Source organism: Geotrypetes seraphini, chromosome 2 (genome assembly GCF_902459505.1).
Source record: "Geotrypetes seraphini chromosome 2, aGeoSer1.1, whole genome shotgun sequence".
Taxonomy (NCBI): domain Eukaryota; kingdom Metazoa; phylum Chordata; class Amphibia; order Gymnophiona; family Dermophiidae; genus Geotrypetes; species Geotrypetes seraphini.
The window spans coordinates 325,794,080-325,814,317 of record NC_047085.1 but is presented as its reverse complement, the minus strand read 5'-3'; the positions used below and the strand labels follow the sequence as shown (position 1 = coordinate 325,814,317).

The 20,238-nt window shown below is 45.4% G+C and overlaps 1 protein-coding gene across 2 annotated transcripts in view; it reads right to left on the bottom strand.

The window, feature by feature from the left end:
- Positions 1-17,833, bottom strand: part of LRRC3B (leucine rich repeat containing 3B) — a 152,878-nt gene extending 135,045 nt beyond the window's left edge. For both annotated transcript variants that reach the window (XM_033933807.1, XM_033933808.1), the window contains exon 1: positions 17,576-17,833. The gene's annotated coding sequence lies outside the window, so the exon portion shown is untranslated. The remainder of the gene's footprint in view (positions 1-17,575) is intronic.
- Between the last annotated feature and the right edge of the window lie 2,405 nt (positions 17,834-20,238).

Sequence of the window (20,238 nt, the reverse complement as noted above, 5' to 3'; positions counted from 1 at the left end):
ACCGGATTAGCGCGTGCTACCTGAAAAACAACCGCATGCTCAAGAAGAGGCGGTAGCGGCTAGCGTGTGTGACATTTTAGCTCACGCAATTCCGCGCGTTAAGGCCCTAACGCACCTTTGTAAAAGGAGCCCTTAGTTTTTGGAAAGCTTTGATTTTATCCTCTAGGATATACCGGGAAAGCAAGTAATGTAGCTGTCTTTCAAAGTCAAGTCCCTATAACAAAATCAAAATGTAATTATGTGAACATCACTATGGTCCAGATCAAAGACTTCCAACAGCTGCACCTAGCTGCACAAGGCATAAATAGAAACAGATTCAAATTCTAGACCTTTAAGTGGCTTAAGACAAAGAAAACAAATTAGACAATATTGTGTTCCATTATACAGCATTAAGCTGACAACCTTTCTATCCATGGTTCCATTCTATCATGTTTCTTCTCTGACTGCAACAAATATGAGGTACTGAGCAGCTCAACAGGCCTATTACAGGGAAAGATTATTCTAATTAATTTTAAGTGAAATTTTTGTCTTTGTGCGTGTTTGTGCAACATTGTTCAGTACTTAAAGCTAAAATACTGCGGGGAATAATTTATCCTACTCAGGACCTAGAAAGATTTCCAGCCAAAAAAACAACAGCAATCTTTCAGCAGCTACAGCAAATAAAATGACTGTAGCATGAGCTGGAAATATATTCCCATGTGGTCCTGTACTTCTCAGCAATATTCATTCATCCATCCAATCATTACAACTTGCACGCAAGAAACAGAATCGAAAAGATCTTAAATGGGACACGTAACGCAACATATCCTCGTACATAAGCAAAAACAATATTAAAAGAAATGAGAGCCTGGGTTAACCCTAAAAGGAGGAGAGTGTGGTGTAGTGGTTAGAGCTACAGCCTCAGCACCCTGAGGTTGTGAGATCAAATCTGCGCTGCTTGTTGTGATCCCGGGCAAGTCACTTAATCCTCCACTGCTCCAGATACATTAGATAGATTGTGAGCCCAACAGGGCACATAGGGAAAACACTTGAAGTACCTATTTTTTAATCCGTTCTGCGCTCCCAGGCTAAAAATCAACTAAATAAATAAAAGTTCCTTCAGGGGAAGGGCCATAGACAATAGAGCATATCAGGGCATTAGGCCCCTCCTAGGGTATCCCAGGATGCTCCAGGAAGGGGAAGGCCCACCATTTTTGATAAGAGGCGGGCTTGTCGGCTGAAGGGAATGGGCATCTTTCTTGCTGCTTGGTTTTTTTTTTTTGTTTTTTTTAAGTACTGGCGAGGGGGCAGGGAATTGAATGGCCCTGGGGGGAGATTGGTGGGAAGGAAAGAGGAGTCAGAGGCCTTTTTAAAAAAATTTGTATGCAGGAGGGGATTTTTTTTTGTGGAATTTGAGCTGTCAAGCCTTACTTTCCTGTCAGTGACTGAGCCAATCAATGCTCAGGCACTGACAGAAAAGTAAGGCTACGACAGCTCAGACCCTGCCGGAAACTTTTGCCCATAAAAAGTGGGCAAAAAGTATAGAGAATTGCCTGGAGTGCTCATTTTATTATTAATGACCTTGTTAGACTACCATTTTAATATTAATAACCTCATTGTACCACATTTGCTTAGTACAATCGGAGGCTGCTACGAAGCATGGAAAAGACCACAGGCAAATGCCACAAAATGCTAACAGGCAAAATACAACAAAATGCTTGAACGTATCCTTCAGTAGCCTCTTAGCATGTGCTAACCACATGTTAAGAGTTTAACACCCTTTAGAAAAAGGGCCCCTTGGTATACAGTAGGGCTACCAGACGTCCGAGAAAACCCAGACATGTTCTCTTTTTATAGAGGACATGTCCGGGTGCCCAGATGGACTTTCCAAACCCAGCAGTTTGACCGGGTTTTGGAAAGCCTCGCCACGTCTGGAGGGCTTCTGAACATGCACATATGACATTACGCGCATCAGCGTATGCTCAGAAACATCTCCAGACCCGGCAGGAAAGAAGAGATGAGAGTATGTGGGGGGCAGGGCGGAGGCCTTGCGTCTGGGATTTTACCGTTTCAAATATGGTAACCCTACCTTGGTACTTTTAAAATGTAACATTCAGATTCAGTGGAGCTTACTCATATTGAAATGGAAAAGGGAGTGATGAGTGAGGCTATCGAATGTACATATATGACACATAATATAACACATAATTATTCAGTCTACACACAAACAGATTATGAGAAACTTTAGGAAGTCCTTGTGAATTGGGCATCTAAACAGCAGATGAACGTAATATGCTCAAGTGCAAAGTGCTGCACATGGGAGAAAAACAAACCTAATACAATGGACCTTAGGCCAATATGCATCATGCTAAAATGCTAAAGCAGTGGTAAAAAAAACAAACATAAAATAACCCTAGAATGTTAGGACTTTGATAAGAGAGAAGAATAACCCAAGAATTTATAACTGTGATTAAGGGCCTCTTTTATCAAGCTCGATACATGGGTCGGCGTGGTAAATGCACAAAAGCCCATAGGGATTTAAAGGGCTTCAGTGCATTTACCCTCCTTTTACAAAGGCGTGTTAGATTTTTTATCGCCGGCCACGGAGGTATTAGCTCCGATGCTCATAAGAATTCTGTGAGCGTCAGAACTAATGCTGCTGCAGCCAGCGATAAAAAATCCTGAGGCATACCCCCTCTGATAAGAGCCAGTCAACACAGCTTCAGGAAAGGGAAGTCATGCTTGATGAATTTACTACAATTCTTTGAAACAGTAAACAAATAAATCGATAACGGGGAACCAGTGGACATAATATACTTGGACTTCCAGAAAGCATTCAACAAAGTTCCACACAAAAAACTTCTCAGGAAATTACAAAGCCACGGAATAGAGGGAGACATACTAAGGTGGATAGGCAAATGGCTGGAAAACAGAATGCAGAGGGTGGGCATAAATGGGGAGCTCTCAGACTGGGAGAAAGTGACTAGCGGTGTGCCCCAGGACTCGGTTCTTGGGCCCATCTTATTTAATATTTTCATCAACGACCTAGAAGAAGGAACGTCCAGTGAAATCATCAAGTTTGCAGACGACATTAAGTTATGTCGGGTAATCAGATCACAAAAGGACAGCGAGGAACTACAGAGAGATTTGAGCCAGTTAGAGAAATGGGCAGAGAAATGACAGATGAAGTATAATGTGGAAAAATGTAAGGTAATGCATTTGGGCAGAAAGAACAAGGAGCACGAGTATAGAATGTCAGGTGCAACTCTGGGTAAGAGCGAACAAGGACCTGGGGGTACTGATGGATAGGACCCTGAAACCGTTGGCACAATGCGGGCAGCGGCAAAGAAAGCAAATAGAATGTTGGGCATGATAAAGAAGGGAATCATAAGTAGATCGGAGAGGGTCATAATGCCGCTTTATAGAGCAATGGTCAGACCACACTTTGAATACTGTTTCCAACACTGGTCTCCCTACCTAAAGAAGGATATAAAACTGCTGGAGAGGGTGCAGAGGCGAGCAACAAAGCTAGTTAAAGGTATGGAGAACTTGAACTACAAAGAATGAATTAAAAAAACTGGGACTATTCTCCCTTGAGAAGAGGAGACTGCGAGGGATCTGATTGAGACTTTTAAAATAATAAAAGGAATCAACAAGATAGAGCAGGATAAAAAGTTATTTACAATGTCAAATGTGACCAGGACAAGAGGTCATGGACTGAAGCTGAGGGGGGACAAGCCCAGGACAAATGCCAGGAAGTTCTGCTTCACGCAGTGAGTGGTGGACACCTGGAACGCTCTCCCAGTGGAGGTTGCTGCAGAACTCACTGTTCTAGGATTTAAGGCAAGTTAGATGCACATCTCCTCGAAAGATGCATAGAAGGATACGGGTGACTAAGTTTTCGCCAGGTTACACCTGGCTGGGCCTCCGCGTGAGCGGATCGCCAGATTTGATGGACCTAAGATCTGATCCGGAGATGGCAGTTCTTATGTTCTTATGTTTTACTAAGGTATGCTAACCGATTAACACACGCTAATCAATTTAACGTGCGCTAAACGCAAACATATCCATAGAATATAATGGATGCGTTAGCATTTAGTGTGCGCTAAATTGGTTAGCACACCTTAGTAAAAGAGGGGGTTTGTAAAAGGCGCCCTAAATGATTTCTGTAATTCAGTGCTAATTGTTAATCCACTTTGAGTAAAAAGGTGCAGTGGCCGTGTTAGTCCACTATGCATGGTAATATGTAGAAATAAAACTAAAACATAAAGAAAATAAATGCCTTTTTTATTGGATTAATGTCAAACCCCTGGTGGTGAAAGACGGTACTACAGTTGGTGCACTTAAAATTAATTTTTTAAGTGCACCAACTGTACACGAATGCACGAGTTTTAGGGTTTCCCAGTTAAACTTTCACCAGCTAGCATGTTGTACAATAAAAATATATTTATTTTTATTAGTTATTAGAATTTCAAAATAATACACACACAAAAAAAACTATCATACAAACAATTTCAATTAAAATAAGCTTGCATTTCTCCAACAGTAACTCATTTTACATATTAGCTGAAAAAACTAACACATTTCAAAGAAGCAATTCAGAAATTATTCTCTCAAGTTTCATCAAACCGAAATTTTTTAAAAGTCTGGTAAATGCTCCAACGTTCATATGACATTTATATTAGATTAGAGTATCAGAGCACTTAAGTCACTGGCCCGTGGTAGAAACCTACCACTGTTTAGTAAAACCCAGCGTAAATAAGTAGCAATTTAAAACAAAATTTAAGAAAGCATGTTTTCAGTCAACATACAGGTAAGCTGTGAAATTTGTTACGAGAGGATGCTGTAAAGATGATTAGTGTAGACAGGCTCGTTCCACAGAAATGCAGCATAATCAAGGTTCTGGAAGAATGGTCCATTAACTATTAGCCAGATTTGGGGGATGGGGTGGAGGAGGATCACCATCTCTTCTTTCTTTCTGTGATCACTGGAATTTGCTGAGCAGTGCCGTAGCAAGCTATGTGCAGGCAGTGCAGCCGTACAGGGCGCAAGGGAGGTGGGAGCTCCAAAACTGCATTCTATCGATTGCTTCCCTGCTTGCTGCAATGCAGCAATGCAGTGGGCGGGATAGGAACTCTACAGCAGTGGTTCTCAACCCTGTCCTGGGGTCCCCCCCCCCACCAGCCAGTCGGGTTTTCAAGATATCCCTAATGAATATACATGAGAGAGATTTGCATACCTGTCACTTCCATTATATGTAAATCTCTCTTATGCATATTCATTAGGGATATCTTGAAAACCCGACTGGCCGGGGGGTCCCCAGGACAGGGTTGAGAACCACCGCTCTAGAGGGTGTTTCGCACAGGGTGAATTTCCATCTTGTGACAGTGTTGCTGCTATTTCCAGATGATCTAGACCAGTGGTTCCCAACCCTGTCCTGGAGGACCACCAGGCCAATCGGGTTTTCAGGCTAGCCCTAATGAATATGCATGAGAGAGATTTGCATATAATGGAAGTGAGAGGCATGCAAATCTGCTCCATGCATATTCATTAGAGCTAGCCTGAAAACCCGATTGGCCTGGTGGTCCTCCAGGACAGGGTTGGGAACCACTGATCTAGACTACCGTATTTTCGCGGATATAACGCACACCCGTGTAAAACGCGCACACGGGTATAGCGCGCAGAAATCACGATGATATGTACAAAAACTTTTGTATACCGCGCTCACGGGTATACCGCGCATGATGCCCGACGCTCCTTTCGCCCGCCCTGACTTTCCGTGCGCTGTCCCGACTCTCCGTTCACCCCCCCTGACTTCCGTGCACTGCCCTGACTTTCCGTTCACCCCCCCTGACTTTCCGTGCACTGTCCCCCCTTGAAGTCCTGTCCCCCCTTGAAGGTCTGTCCCCATCCTGAAAGCCTGATGCCCCCCCCCGACGTCCGATACATCCCCCCCCCCGGCAGGACCACTCGCACCCCCACCCCGAAGGACCGCCGACTCCCCAACAATATCGGGCCAGGAGGGAGCCCAAACCCTCCTGGCCACGGCGACCCCCTAACCCCACCCCGCACTACATTACGGGCAGGAGGGATCCCAGGCCCTCCTGCCCTCGACGCAAACCCCCTCCCCCCAACGACCGCCCCCCCCCCAAGAACCTCCGCCCGTCCCCCAGCCGACCCGCGACCCCCCTGGCCGACCCCCACGACACCCCCACCCGCCTTCCCCGTACCTTTGTGTAGTTGGGCCAGAAGGGAGCCCAAACCCTCCTGGCCACGGCGACCCCCTAACCCCACCCCGCACTACATTACGGGCAGGAGGGATCCCAGGCCCTCCTGCCCTCGACGCAAACCCCCCTCCCCCCCCAACGACCGCCCCCCCCAAGAACCTCCGACCGCCCCCCCAGCCGACCCGCGACCCCCCTGGCTGACCCTCACGACCCCCCCACCCACCTTCCCCGTACCTTTGGTAGTTGGCCGGACAGACGGGAGCCAAACCCGCCTGTCCGGCAGGCAGCCAACGAAGGAATGAGGCCGGATTGGCCCATCCGTCCTAAAGCTCCGCCTACTGGTGGGGCCTAAGGCGCGTGGGCCAATCAGAATAGGCCCTGGAGCCTTAGGTCCCACCTGGGGGCGTGGCCTGAGGCACATGGGCCCAACCCGACCATGTGCCTCAGGCCGCGCCCCCAGGTGGGACCTAAGGCTCCAGGGCCTATTCTGATTGGCCCACGCGCCTTAGGCCCCACCAGTAGGCGGAGCTTTAGGACGGATGGGCCAATCCGGCCTCATTCCTTCGTTGGCTGCCTGCCGGACAGGCGGGTTTGGCTCCCGTCTGTCCGGCCAACTACCAAAGGTACGGGAAGGGGGGTGGGGGGGTCGTGGGGGTCGGCCAGGGGGGTCGCGGGTCGGCTGGGGGGGCGGTCGGAGGTTCTTGGGGGGGGCGGTCGTTGGGGGGGGAGGGGGGTTTGCGCCGAGGGCAGGAGGGCCTGGGATCCCTCCTGCCCGTAATGTAGTGCGGGGTGGGGTTAGGGGGTCGCCGTGGCCAGGAGGATTTGGGCTCCCTTCTGGCCCGATATTGTCGGGAAGTCGGCGGTCCTTCGGGGTGGGGGTGCGAGTGGTCCTGCCGGGGGGGGATGTATCGGACGTCGGGGAGTCGGCCGGGCAAGAGGGCTTGGGCTCCCTCTTGCTCCGATCGTGGATGCGGGTGCGGGTGGGAGCGCGTGCGAGCGGTCGTTCGGGGTGGGGGTGCGAGCGGTCCTGCTGGGGGGGTGAATCGGGCGTCGGGCGGGGTGGGAACTATGTTTAAAAACTTTTGTATACCGCGCTCAGGCATATAACGCACGAGGGGTATGCGCGGTAGGTAAAAACGCGTATAACGCGCGCGTTATATCCGCGAAAATACGGTAACCATTGTCAAAAAGAGAATGCTGGACTTAACGAACCATTGGTCCAACTCAGTACAGCATGTAATATTTTTATGTAACTCTACTAGGAACCTGCATGAGCAAAACCATTTGCAGGTATTTTGTTGGGTTATTGGTGTTGTTGTTTTAGCTCATTTGGATATTTATCCCCAATTTTGGGTATTATATTTCTCAGTTCACTGCATACTTTCTTTTTAACAACTTTGTTATTACATATGCAAATATACTGTACACTCCTTAATTCATAGGTTAATATGCATACAATTGATTTTGTGCACACTAACCCCCACCTCCCTCTTTTACTAAACCGTAGTGTGGTTTTTAGCGCAGTTCGTGGCAATAACAGTTCTGATGCTCACAGAATTCCTATGAGCGTCGGAACTGTTACCACTGCGGCCAATGCTAAAACCATGCTACAGTTTTGTAAAAGGTGGGGTGGCGTAAAACTTTTAAGGTACTCAAATAAACTGAAGATAATATTGTTCTCCCTCTGTGAAAGACTCTGATGGGCAGGTGCTCTGGGCCTTTCACTGGCACTAGAGCCAATTAGCGCTGGACTAGCTTCGGCTTTAATCTGTTCAGATTGATCAGAGGGCCGCAGCGCAGGAAAGAGCATGCACACCAAATATTAAAGCAAATTGTATTTGCATGTAATCAAATGGATGTAAATGAGGTCACTTGTTATTCCCTCCCAACCCTCAGAGAACAGCACACATACAAACCCTGCCCTTACTGCTGGAAACCTAACATCAGCTCAAAGCGGTTCATAGTCTAAAGCGCGCGAGGACAAAGGCGCGCCAACAACCGAGTGTGGACAACTGAACGCAGGACTTCATTGCGCCAAAGAAAAACCATATTTTAAAGGGCTCCGATGGGGGGTGTTGGTGGGGAAACCCCCCCCCCCACTTTACTTAATAGAGACCGCGCTGACGTTGTGGGGGGTTTGGGGGGTTGTAACCCCCCTCATTATAATGGAAACTTAACTTTTTCCCTGTTTTTTAGGGAAAAAGTTAAGTTTTCAGTATAATGTGGGGGGTTACACCCCCCCCCCACATACCCCCAACATGGCAGCGTGAGGCAGCACAATCCCTATTAAGTAGAGTGGGGGGATTCCCCTCCATACCCCCCATCGGAGCCCTTTAAAATACGGTTTTTCTTCGGCACGATTAAGCCCTGCGCTCAGTTGTCCGCACGCCTTTGTCCTCGTGTGCTTTTGACCCGTCACCGCTCAAAGCTGGTGTTGAAGTGTTTGAAGAGAAGATTTCTAATTTTTTATTTTTCAGATTTATTTCAGAAGTGGAAGGAAGCCTCTAAGTGCTAGGAGTGAAAAACAAATATGCATGGGTCCAAGCAAACCCAAAAGTGTAAGCACACATTGGCATCTGTTTTCTATACTATAAATATAAGATCTTGAAGAAAAAAAAATCGAAACACATATTTAAAGGTACAGAAAAACAGCGTCAATGTGCGCTTCACTTCCTGGTTTGCCTAGGCATGTGCACAAGACTTAAACTTACTGAAAAATTCTTTGCCCACATGCCAGGCACATTCCTATCCCCTTATTTTTGGTCTCAAAGTGTACATACTATTTGCATACCATTAGCGTTGAGTATTGGGGTGTTACGTTTTTCCCATTGTTCCCTTAGTGTTGGAGTTCTGATTTCTTAAACCAGTGTCTTCACTAATTAGGTCAGCCACTTTGGATTCTAATGGGCTGAAAAAGAGCTGCCATGTAGTGCCACAATACCAATTAGAGAATGACACGGTGACAAAATTCATTACTGTTCCTGTCCCTGTGGATAACTGCGGGAAACCATCCTGTGTCATTCTTTAGTGTCTATCTCAGTGTTCCCAAACCTGTCCTGGGGGACCCCCAGCCAGTCAGGTTTTCAAGATATCCCTAATGAATATGCATGAGAGAGATTTGCATACCTGTCACTTCCATTATATGCAAATCTCTCTCATGCATATTCATTAGGGATATCTTGAAAACCTGACTGGCTGGGGGTCCTCCAGGACAGGTTTGGGAACCACTGGTCTATCTCAACCTCAGTCCTTCTACACCAGCATTCTTCAATGCAAGGCTTGAGGGTCAGTGGCTGTACCCATTGATTCTTCCCTCTCTCCTTAAAGAATGACATGGGGCTGGTTTTCCTCAGTTAATCTTAGGGATGGGGACAACTGTCCCTGTGTCATTCTCTATGGCAAGTCTTATATCCTTATGTAAGCCAAGTATAGAACAATCAAGCCATTGTGAGATCACGGATGAGGTTGGCTCTTAGGCATCAATGGAATGAAGCATTATGACATCACAATATCAGCTCTGGAATGTTGCTACTATTTGGGATTGGCCAGGTACTTGTGAACTGGGTTGGCCACTGTTGGAAACAGAATGCTGGGCCTGATGTACCTTTGGCTTTTCCCAGTACTGTGGGAAACCATCCCATGTCATTCATTAGTGTCTATCTCAACCTCAGTCCTTCTCCACCAGCATTCTTTAAAGCAAGGCTTGAGGGTGAGTGGTTGTGCCCATGCATACTCTGATTCTTCCCTCGCTCTTTAAAAAATGACACGGGGATGGTTTCCCACAGTTATCTGTCACCATGTCATTCTCTAATACCGTATTTCCCCATATATAGGCCATGGCCTATATATGGGTTTTTCAAGCTGGCCCAGTGGGTGCGGTTTGCATATCTGGGGCGGCCTCTACAGCATTTTAAAATCATCTCCCGCCCTCCCTTACCTCCCTCGTTGGCAGCGGCTCCTCAAAACGTGCCGCCAGCGTTGCAGAGCAGGAGCAATCTTTGCATCTGCAGGCCGGCCCCATGCTGCTTCCTGTATGGCTTTGCTGTCAGTTCTCGCGGACTTTGCAGACCTGCCAGATCGCTCCTGCTCTGCAATGTTGATGGCGCGATTCGAGAAGGCTGCCACCAGCGAGGGAGGTAAAGGGGGGGAGGAAGGGCGGGAGGATGATTTTAAAATGCTGTATAGGCCGCCCAGTTACTGGTAGATAAGCCACAGCTACATAAATGGGGCGACTTATCTACCAGTTTTTAAACTCGTATAGGAATTTTTTGCGGCCTATACAGGGGGTGGGGTGGCCTCTATGTGGGGAAATACGGTACTAATGATCAGTGTATGTTAATGATATCCATTCCCACCAACCCAAACTCCAATTTTTCATGGGGAGGGTCAGTATCCTTAATGAGGTGTGCATTTCCAAATACATTTTCTTCTATAGCGAATTACCTTGTCCTTCAAATATGTGCTCAACCCCCAATCCTGTCCCCACTTCTGTCTTGAGCTTGGATAGAGAGGCAGAGAGTAGCAGTTCTCCAGGGACTGCCTTTAGCCCATTGCCTTTCTGGTGACGATAGCAACGGAGAGAGCTGTTGCCATCGAGGTTCCCATGAAAAGGCTTTGAAATCCGTCCCGCCCCTGATCAAGAATCACAACAGGGTGCTCTGTCGGAAAGTAATGTTTTTTGTTGTTTTTTTAATACCAGACTGAGTTAAGTAGAGTTTGGTTTATATGGCTATATGAAGTTTGAAAGACTGGCATTAGTTTTTCCGCGTAGCACAGGGGTTAGCATATGCTAATCTTCAGCGTGTGCTAAAAATGCTACCGCAGCTTAGGAAAAGGAGCCCTTAGTTCATTGGGACTGTTTGCAATTCTTATGTGGATTGACTCTTTCTGCTTTTTATTATTACATTGCATTTTAGAAATTACACATTATATTGATAAGGTTGCTATAGTCTAATAGTGAATAGTTGGCAAAAAAAACATGAGAGGTGAATGATGTAAGGAGTGGACTTATGGTAAACCCTGTTTGAGATAACCTATATAAGGTAATAGTACAGGTCCCCCCTCTCTATAAATAACATATACAGTGTTCCCCTATAAATTTGCAGATCACGAATCACGGACTCGCTCATTCGCGGTCTGCTCCAACCGCCTCTTCCTTTAGTAAAGTCGGGCTACACCAATCAGGAGCTGCGAGACAATCTAGCTCCTGATTGGTGTATCTCGACTTTACTGCAGGAAGAGGTGGTCGGAGCAGACTGCATGCGATTTTCTTCCCCGCCGGTGCTCCAGCTGCCTTCCCCTGCCTTTTGAATGAAAACCCCCATGAATTTCGGGGGAGTACTGTACAGTGAATAAAAGGAGGCTATAGTGAAAGATATTAGGCATTGCAGATTGTGCTTTTAGCAGTTATTAGGGTGGGTTTTTCAATTTCTTGAACTACAATATTATCCAACCACCTCCTCTACCCCCCTCCCTCCCCCCAATATTTTTAACTTCTGACTTATGACCTGGATTGGACTCTCTTGGAAACAAGATACTGCACTTGATGGACCTTCAGTCTGTCTCAGAATGTCAATGCTTATAATTCTCATGTTCAGTTCAAGAGTGTGCTATGTTTTGTAGAGGGTCCTCCTCATTCTAAGGGGGTAATTATATAATGTGGCACCTAAATGTAGGCATAAAAAAGCATTGTGGTGCCAATTCTATATCAGCGTTAAGGTGCGCCTAACCCATTATAGAATAGAAGCCCCAAAATTAGGCACTATAACTTACACCAGGTCAATGATAGGCATAAGCTGGTGCTTATTTGATGCTATTCTATAAGGTCTCCTTCCCTGCCTTTGCTCCTTCCCTCTCCCCCCCCCCCCAGTCTGCCACGTGTGCACGCCACTTCCCTTCCCCCCATACCTCTGTAACATTCCTGGTGCGAGTAGCAACCCCCAAGCTGCTGCTGCGCCAGTATCGGCTCTTACTACTACTGTTAATTATTTCTATAGCGCTACCAGACATACACAGTGCTGTACAGAGTCACAAAGAAGACAGTCCTTGCTCGAAAGAGCTTATAATCTAAACAGACAAGACAAACTACACCTAGGAAATGGCGTCAGAGGAAGAGCCGACACTGGCACGACAGCAGCTTGGGGGATATTGCTCGCACCAGGAACATTACAGAGGTATGGGGGGGGGGGGAGGGTGAAGAAGTGGCGTGTGCATGGCAGGAGGGGGGCGGCAAAGGAGCGTGTGGAGGTAGGGGGCAGAAAAAAGGGTGGGGGAGGGGTGCGCCTGCCCCGGGTGCCTCTCACCCTCTCCATGCCCCTGTTGAGAAGTCCACTTTCTGCCCACCAGTACGGCCCGTTTGCTGTTATAGACCACAAACTAGATTCAGTAAAAGGCACCCAAATTTGGGTGCTGAGAAAATGAACACCGAAGGCCTAATTCTATATATGGCACCTAAAAATTAGCACGATTCTATGAAAATTAGGCGGCGCTAAACGTGATTCTATAAAGTGCGCTTAAGTGGCCTTAGGCATTGCCAGGCATCCTAACTTTGAGGCACACCATATTTATGCCAGAGTTTTCTTGGCCTAAATACTGTACCTGCGTCTAAGTTAGGTACCTACATATAAAACACGCCTACTTTGCGGTAGGCACCGTTAGACTAGGCGTCTGCCACAAAGTGCTAGTCATCTACCAAGTTAAGGGCCTAACATCCAATAAAGTATAATTTATGTTAATTATGAGATGCTAATTGTCCATTATCGGCAGCAATTAAGTCTATTAAACAATTAAGTTAAGCACCCACATCACAATGGGGGTTAGCACCCAAGAAAAGGATCCGAGTGTCATCGTAGACCTTACCTCATAGACTTTACACCGTAAACCTTCCGCCCAATATGCAGTGGCGGCCAAAAAAGCAAACAGGATGCTAGGAATTATTTTAAAAAGAGATGGTTAACAAGACTAAGAATGTTATAATGTCCCTGTATTGCTGCATGGTGCAACCTCGTCTGGAGTACTGCATTCAGTTCTAGTCTCCTTATCTCAAGAAAGATATAGCGGCACTAGAAAAGGTTCATAGTGCGACCAAGATGATAAAGGGGATGGAATCCTCGTATGAGGAAAGATCTAAATGGTTAGGGCTCTTCAGCTTGGAGAAGAGACGGCTGAGGGAAGACATGATTGAAGTCTACAAAATCTTGAGTGGAGTAGAAGAGAGAGTACTAATTTCTCCTCAGTAGGTTATGGTGCTTTGCCAGATGCTGCTTTCTTCCCAGCTAGTTTAACCCTCTTATTTATCACTCTCACTTTTGCAAGCTTATCTCACTGTCATGTTCTTTTTATTTCATTTATTTAATTCAATTTTCTATACTGTTCTCCCAAGGGAGCCCAGAATAGTTCACATGAATTTATTCAGGTAATAAAGCATTTTTCCCTGTCTGTCCTAGTGGGCTCACTAATCCATCTAATGTACCTAGGGCAGGGGTGTCCAATGTCGGTCCTCGAGGGTCGCAATCCAGTCGGGTTTTCAGGATTTCCTCAATGAATATGCATGAGATCTATGTGCATGCACTGCTTTCAATGCATATTCATTGGGGAAATCCTGAAAACCCGACTGGATTGCGGCCCTCGAGGACCGACATTGGACACCCCTGACCTAGGGCAATGGGGGGATTAAGTGACTTGCCCAGGGTCAAAAGGAGCAGTGTGGGTTTGAACCCACAACCTCAGGGTGCTGAGGCTGTAGCTTTGACCACTGTGCCACACTCTCCCTCTTTGTCACATCAATGCTCTCCCTCTATCACAGTGGACATATTCATACATATTTTCATTTGGAAAGGGAGGGAATACCCCCTCCTCCCCATTTTATGAGCATGGGATGAAGAAGCAATAAAATGTTGCCTTGGCTGTTGGATAAATTCAGCAGTGGGGATTTGGAGTATGCATAATGTTGTTGGCCCTGTGACCCTGCCTACCTTTGCTTGCAGGCTTTCTGTGGCCAAATCGAAGTGTGTGGATAGGAGGAGGAAAGGGGGAATAGAATCAGCAGAACATCCTATGCTGCCAGCTGCATGGACGAAAGGAAGAGAGTGGCAAGAAGTTGGTGGGAAATATGAGGGGAGATGGATGCCAAGTGAAAGTTTCCATACATTTTTCTGTTTCTCTTAGCTTCTCTATTTATGCCATGAGAGAGAAAGAAGAGAGAGGAAGAGAGAGAAAAGAGTAAGAGAAAGAGAGAAAGAGAAAGAGAAGAGAGTGAAAAGAGAAAGAGAGAGAGAAGTGGCAAATTTGTTCCAGCACATTATGATGGAAGTCATGTAGCTGGAGTAAGGAACTTTTTGGAGACAATTGTAAATGGGTTCAGGTTTTTGGTTCAGAGAGATGAATAAAAAGGATTTAATGATCACAGGCTAGTCCATGAGTAGAGCAGTGGATGTTAATAGTTCATCTATGGTTCCTCTGCCCCCCCCCCCCCTGTACACTCCTTTTCTAGGTATGTTTAACAATAAGCGATACTGCCTACCATGGAGGATGCATCCATCTGTACACATAGCTTTATGGAGATTTCAATCATAGGACAGCAGGAGTCCCTGGTTCATATTTAAGAGCCAGTGGCAGGAAAGAATCCCTTGCCCCCGCTAGCTAGAAAAGGAGCAGGATCCACAGCAACCTAACTTAGGTAGCAGCCAGGTGAGGGGCGGAAAGGACCTGGTTAGATTTGAGAGGGAGGGCATGAAGGAAGTGAAGAGATAGGAATAAAATGGAAGAAGATGGGAGAGGCTGTATTTCACAGAGATACACACACACACTTTTATTCACTTCCCCGTCACATAATCCTCCCCACCCCCATCTACCATGTACATTCACCAGTAAATAAAAACCCCATCCGCTCAGTGTCCTCACCAACCAATCATAATCCTCCATCTGCTCACTCACTGTGGCCCCTACTACTCGTTACACCTCCATCTGCTTACTTTCTCAGCCCTCTTGCGAGTTTTCACCCATCAACCCACTCACACTCAGCCCCACATTCATTCATGTACTCAGCTCAGTTGCCACTCATCACTTCCATCCACTCAATGACACACACATACTGTACAGCTGATAAACATGCCTCTGTGCCATGGTTAGCACATGCACTTTAAGGGGTTTTAGCTATCCTGAATAATGTTTTGAACACCATGCATAGTTCCTGAATGCACTTTGCAAAAAAAAAAAAAAAAATAAAAAATAATAATAATAATAAAAAATAAAAGTAAATAATAATAATAATAAAAAATACAGAGATAGTCACTTTCTGGATCCCAAACACTATGTGTGTGTGTGGGAGGGGGGGAGAATAGGCCACCATCTAAGTGTCTTTCTTGTTTTTCCTTATTACATACATTAGATAATACTGCCATTAACTGCTCTTTTCCATTCTTTAACATTTATTTATACCATCTTACATATTTTTCAGAAGCTGAGATAAGGTTATGCATCACAGCTCCCCCCCCCCCCCATTTCCTTCTCTTAGAGAAACCTCAAGTAAGGCAAATCTATTATTGATATGTGCACTGATTCATGTCATGAAAAGCAAACCCAACATTCATGCCGTCATCTTCTATGTTTCTATGTTTCTATTCCTTTCCTTCGAATTCCTTCAGAACTAAACACGCATGCCATCACACGACGCTCCGCAACGCCTCTGGCGCTTTATGCAAAGCGCAACAGGGCAGAGTTTTGCTGAAAATTAAAACGTCCAGCGCTTTTTTTTTTTTTTTTTTGCCAGAAATCTCTATGCAAATGACCACGGCGCACGGCACGCGCCTGTAATCCTAATAGACTTCCAGTGACCGTGAGCACAGCACAGCATTGTCAAGTCCCTAAAAAGATCTTTTTGTTTGTTTGTTTGATTGTTTTTTTCCAGCTCCCTACGCTTCGGGGATTTTGATTAATCATTCCGTCCTCGAGAGATCGCAGTTTTTGCAGAGCAACCTTCAGAAAGGATTATACCCCCCCCCCCCCCGACAAAATCATGGAGATCAGCTGCACCTTCGGAACGATTTCACGCTCTAACGCTCCACCAGCAACCGCAGGAGATCGCCTCATCGAGCGCCGGCTCCTATGGGCAGCTGTGGAGAGCGGTCCTCGCGCCAGACGCCTCGCGCGCTTACACCAGAGGCATCACCCGCGCGCCAGGCCATTGGTTGCACCGCACCCCCAACAGGGCAAGCCCGGAGAGAACGGATGGCAAATGGAGACGATTTAGCCGACCGTGAGATTCACAGAAAGGGCCGTCCCCGTGGCCCATCTTAGCGTGCAAGTTTCAAATGCGGGCAGAAACCCAACTAATGCCCCCCCCCCAAAAAAAAAAATAAAAAATAAAAAAATGAACAACCCAAACCCAAACAGCTCCCTCCCCCGTCTGTTAAGCACGGCGCATCTATTTTTTTCCCGGAGGGGATCTCAGCTTAGTTCCTTGTCTCCTCAATGCCGGGCTTAAGTTTTAAATGCTACTGAAAAAGTAAGCAAAGATGACGACCTTTCAAATTGAATAGGACCCTCTTTCGTTGTTCCCTTTCCCCCAAATTATTGACGATCATGACGATGATTGTCACTTGGCGTAGCCAATTTGTTTCTTTTGACAAGGAAGGCTATTTTCACTGACACTGATTTGATTTAACAAGCTGGGGGGGGGGGGAACCACCGCCCATTCATTCATCCATTCACCCACCTGTCCACACGCCATCCATTACCATATTCGACATTCCCAAGGGTATTTTTGTTGTTGTTGTTTCTACCAACTAATCAAACTAATCAACCTTTTCCAATAATCAGCCTGCTGGACTGACCCATATCTATCAACCTAGTAATGAGTAAAATGCACCGAGGGTAAAGCAGGCATCTCTCCACATCTGTAAACAACAGCGAGGGTGATCCTCCCTCCCCCCCCCCCCCCCCCACACACACTTAAATTTCCATTTTATGAATCTGCAAATATGATGTTCCTGCACTTGCATAAATTACAAAGGACACACATACGTGTCGGCAACGTGCACCAGGACGTCTTACAAAGGTCGGGAAGCAGAGAAATGTCAGTGGCCTTAAGAGTGCAGAGCAGATCTGACATTTATTTCCTAACAGCATCCACCACGGAAAAATAAATAATAGAAGCACAATCCCGAGGAACCATGAAAGCCTCACAAGTTGATGGTTTGTAGGGGGAGATCCCTGTTAAGCAACAACTGTAGCTCTCATTCTCACTCTCTATACGATTTAACCAGTCAGGGAGGAGGAGGAGGAGGACCCCTCCCCCCCCTCCCAAGCAAAACAAACTAATTCGTTAAATGCAGAAAAAGACAGAAAAAAAATGCTTCCCTCCTCCCTACCTCGTTGAAGCAGTGTGCAGAATGCATCTCCCCCAACATCATCAGCTTCTGTAGCTCAGTCCTTCTGGTTTGGTTTCACCGCAGCTCACTGCGACTTCCCCAACAACGAGCAGACGAGCAAGAGTTGTAGATGGCTGTGAGCAATTTATGCACGGCTAACTCCTGACTTCTGCTCTCTGTCGCTGTTCCATCCTGGTACCCGGTCTGCAGCCTTTCTCCCTCCTTCCCCTTCTAAAACTGGACTGCTGAATTTTTAAAGGAACAGATTTGCTGAAACTTAAAGGGGCAGGGTGCAGATTTCACTGTGCATGGTTACTAAACAAAAGTGAGACTCTCTAATCCCTCCCACAAATAATCCTGCGCTTTGCATGTCTTGTCTTCTCGGCTCAGAACTGTTTTGGCTCTACATGCGTGAAATCAAGTGAAACTCGCATTTTCCTGCAAGTGTTTCATAAGTCGCTGACCTTTGTCTGTCTAGGAGCCCTGGGAAGCTGACAGGTCTAGCAGTTTGAACAAATTCATGATGTCCTTTACTCCACCAATGGCAGAGTTACCAAGGAGCCTGTCTGATTATTTTTTTTTTCAGAGATTTTATTTATTTCTTTTATTTTAGGTATTTATATACCGCCTATCAAAATTATCTAAGCTGTTAACAATCAGGCACTCAAGCAATACCTCTATCTCAGTGGTCTCAAACTCAAACCCTTTGCAGGGCCACATGTTGGATTTGTAGGTACTTGGAGGGCCTCAGAAAAAATAGTTATTGTCTTATTAAAGAAATTTTGCATGAGGTAAAACTCTTTATAGTTTATAAATCTTTCCTTTTGGCTAAGTCTTAATAATAATAATAATAATAATATTGTAATTTATAGCTAAAGAGACATATGATCATGAAACTATTTTATTTTACTTTTGTGATTATGATAAACATACCAAGGACCTCAAAATAGTACCTGGCGAACTGCATGTGGTCCCCGGGCCGCGAGTTTGAGACCACTGCTCTATCTGGCACTGTGGGCTCACAATCTATCTAAAGTACCAGGATCATTGTTTATTTATTTATTTAAACATTCATATCCCTCATAACGAAAAACCTATGTAGGCTACAAAAGAAAACACAAGTGAACAAACACCCCCCGATCTTAAAATGCTAACATGCAATTCTTAAACTTCCCCCAAATATACAATCATACAAGTCATTAAAAAAAAAAAAAAAATCTAATTTTTCAAAACATGTAGATAATAAAACAATGTCAAATTCTGATAACATCATAACCCATCACAGATTTAAAAAGCCTTCTGAAAGAAGTAAGCCTTCAAACATTTAAGAAAAATTTAAAAAATTAAGAAATTTGACAAACATTTTCTGGAAAGGCTTTCCATAACCGAGGATCCGCCACCGCAAACACCCTGGAATGAATAGTTGATTTAACGATAGTCCATAGACAGAACAACCAGCAATTGCTTAGATTGTGAACACAAACACTGAGATGGCTCATAAGGCAAGAGAAGTTGCCATTACTTTGGGCAAAGCTTGATGCAAGACCCTTATATACTAACATCCAATATACACAACTGGGTAAATTTCAAAAAAAGGAGATTTGTTCCCAAATGACCATAAACAGGCAAAAAACTAGTAAAGGAACAAGCTACTTTAAATACCTTTTTAAACGAGAGTGGCGCTCAGAATCCAAGATGGAGTAAAAAACTTCAAATTGGGGTGCAAACCCCTAAAATGCGTTTTTTATAGAATCAATCATTGCACCATTTTGAGTGAAAAGGTAATAGAAAGTGCTTATTGAAAAACACTCTTGCTTTAAATGTCCAATAAATGTCCAATAAAGTGAAAATGTTCCAACTATTATATAAGTCCAACTACATGGGTTCAAATCAGAACTTATCTTAATGGTTCAGATAGCGTTGACCCGGCGAGGTTCTGACGCGTTTCGCCAATCCTGGCTGCCTCAGAGAACCTACTGCACTGCTAGTGAACTACTGCTTAGTTTAAAGGTGCTTCTTGATAACGCTATCTGAACCATTAAGATAAGTTCTGATTTGAACCCATGTAGTTGGACTTATATAATAGTTGGAACATTTTCACTTTATTGGACATTTATTGGACATTTAAAGCAAGAGTGTTTTTCAATAAGCACTTTCTATTACCTTTTCACTCAAAATGGTGCAATGATTGATTCTATAAAAAACGCATTTTAGGGGTTTGCACCCCAATTTGAAGTTTTTTACTCCATCTTGGATTCTGAGCGCCACTCTCGTTTAAAAAGGTATTTAAAGTAGCTTGTTCCTTTACTAGTTTTTTGCCTTATATACTAACACCATAAGTTTTAAGGGCATGCCCCCAGTCCCTCCCTCTACCCAGCCCCATTCAGCAGCACCCACCTTCTGACTTCACCCCTCACCCACCTCAGTTTGGCGACCCCAGTATCAATAAGCCACCATCCCTTCCAGCAGCAGGAGGCACCTTAATAAAACATCATCTCCTGCTGCTGCAGGACCAGTCTTTGATAAGAGCTTTGAGATCTTACAGATCTTTTAAAACTAGTCCCACAGCAGCAAGACACATCTGCTGGATGGTAATCCTTGACTCCACAGTGGGAGATGACCTGCGAAAGAAGGAGTCTCCCGCTGGATGCAGACTTGGCAAG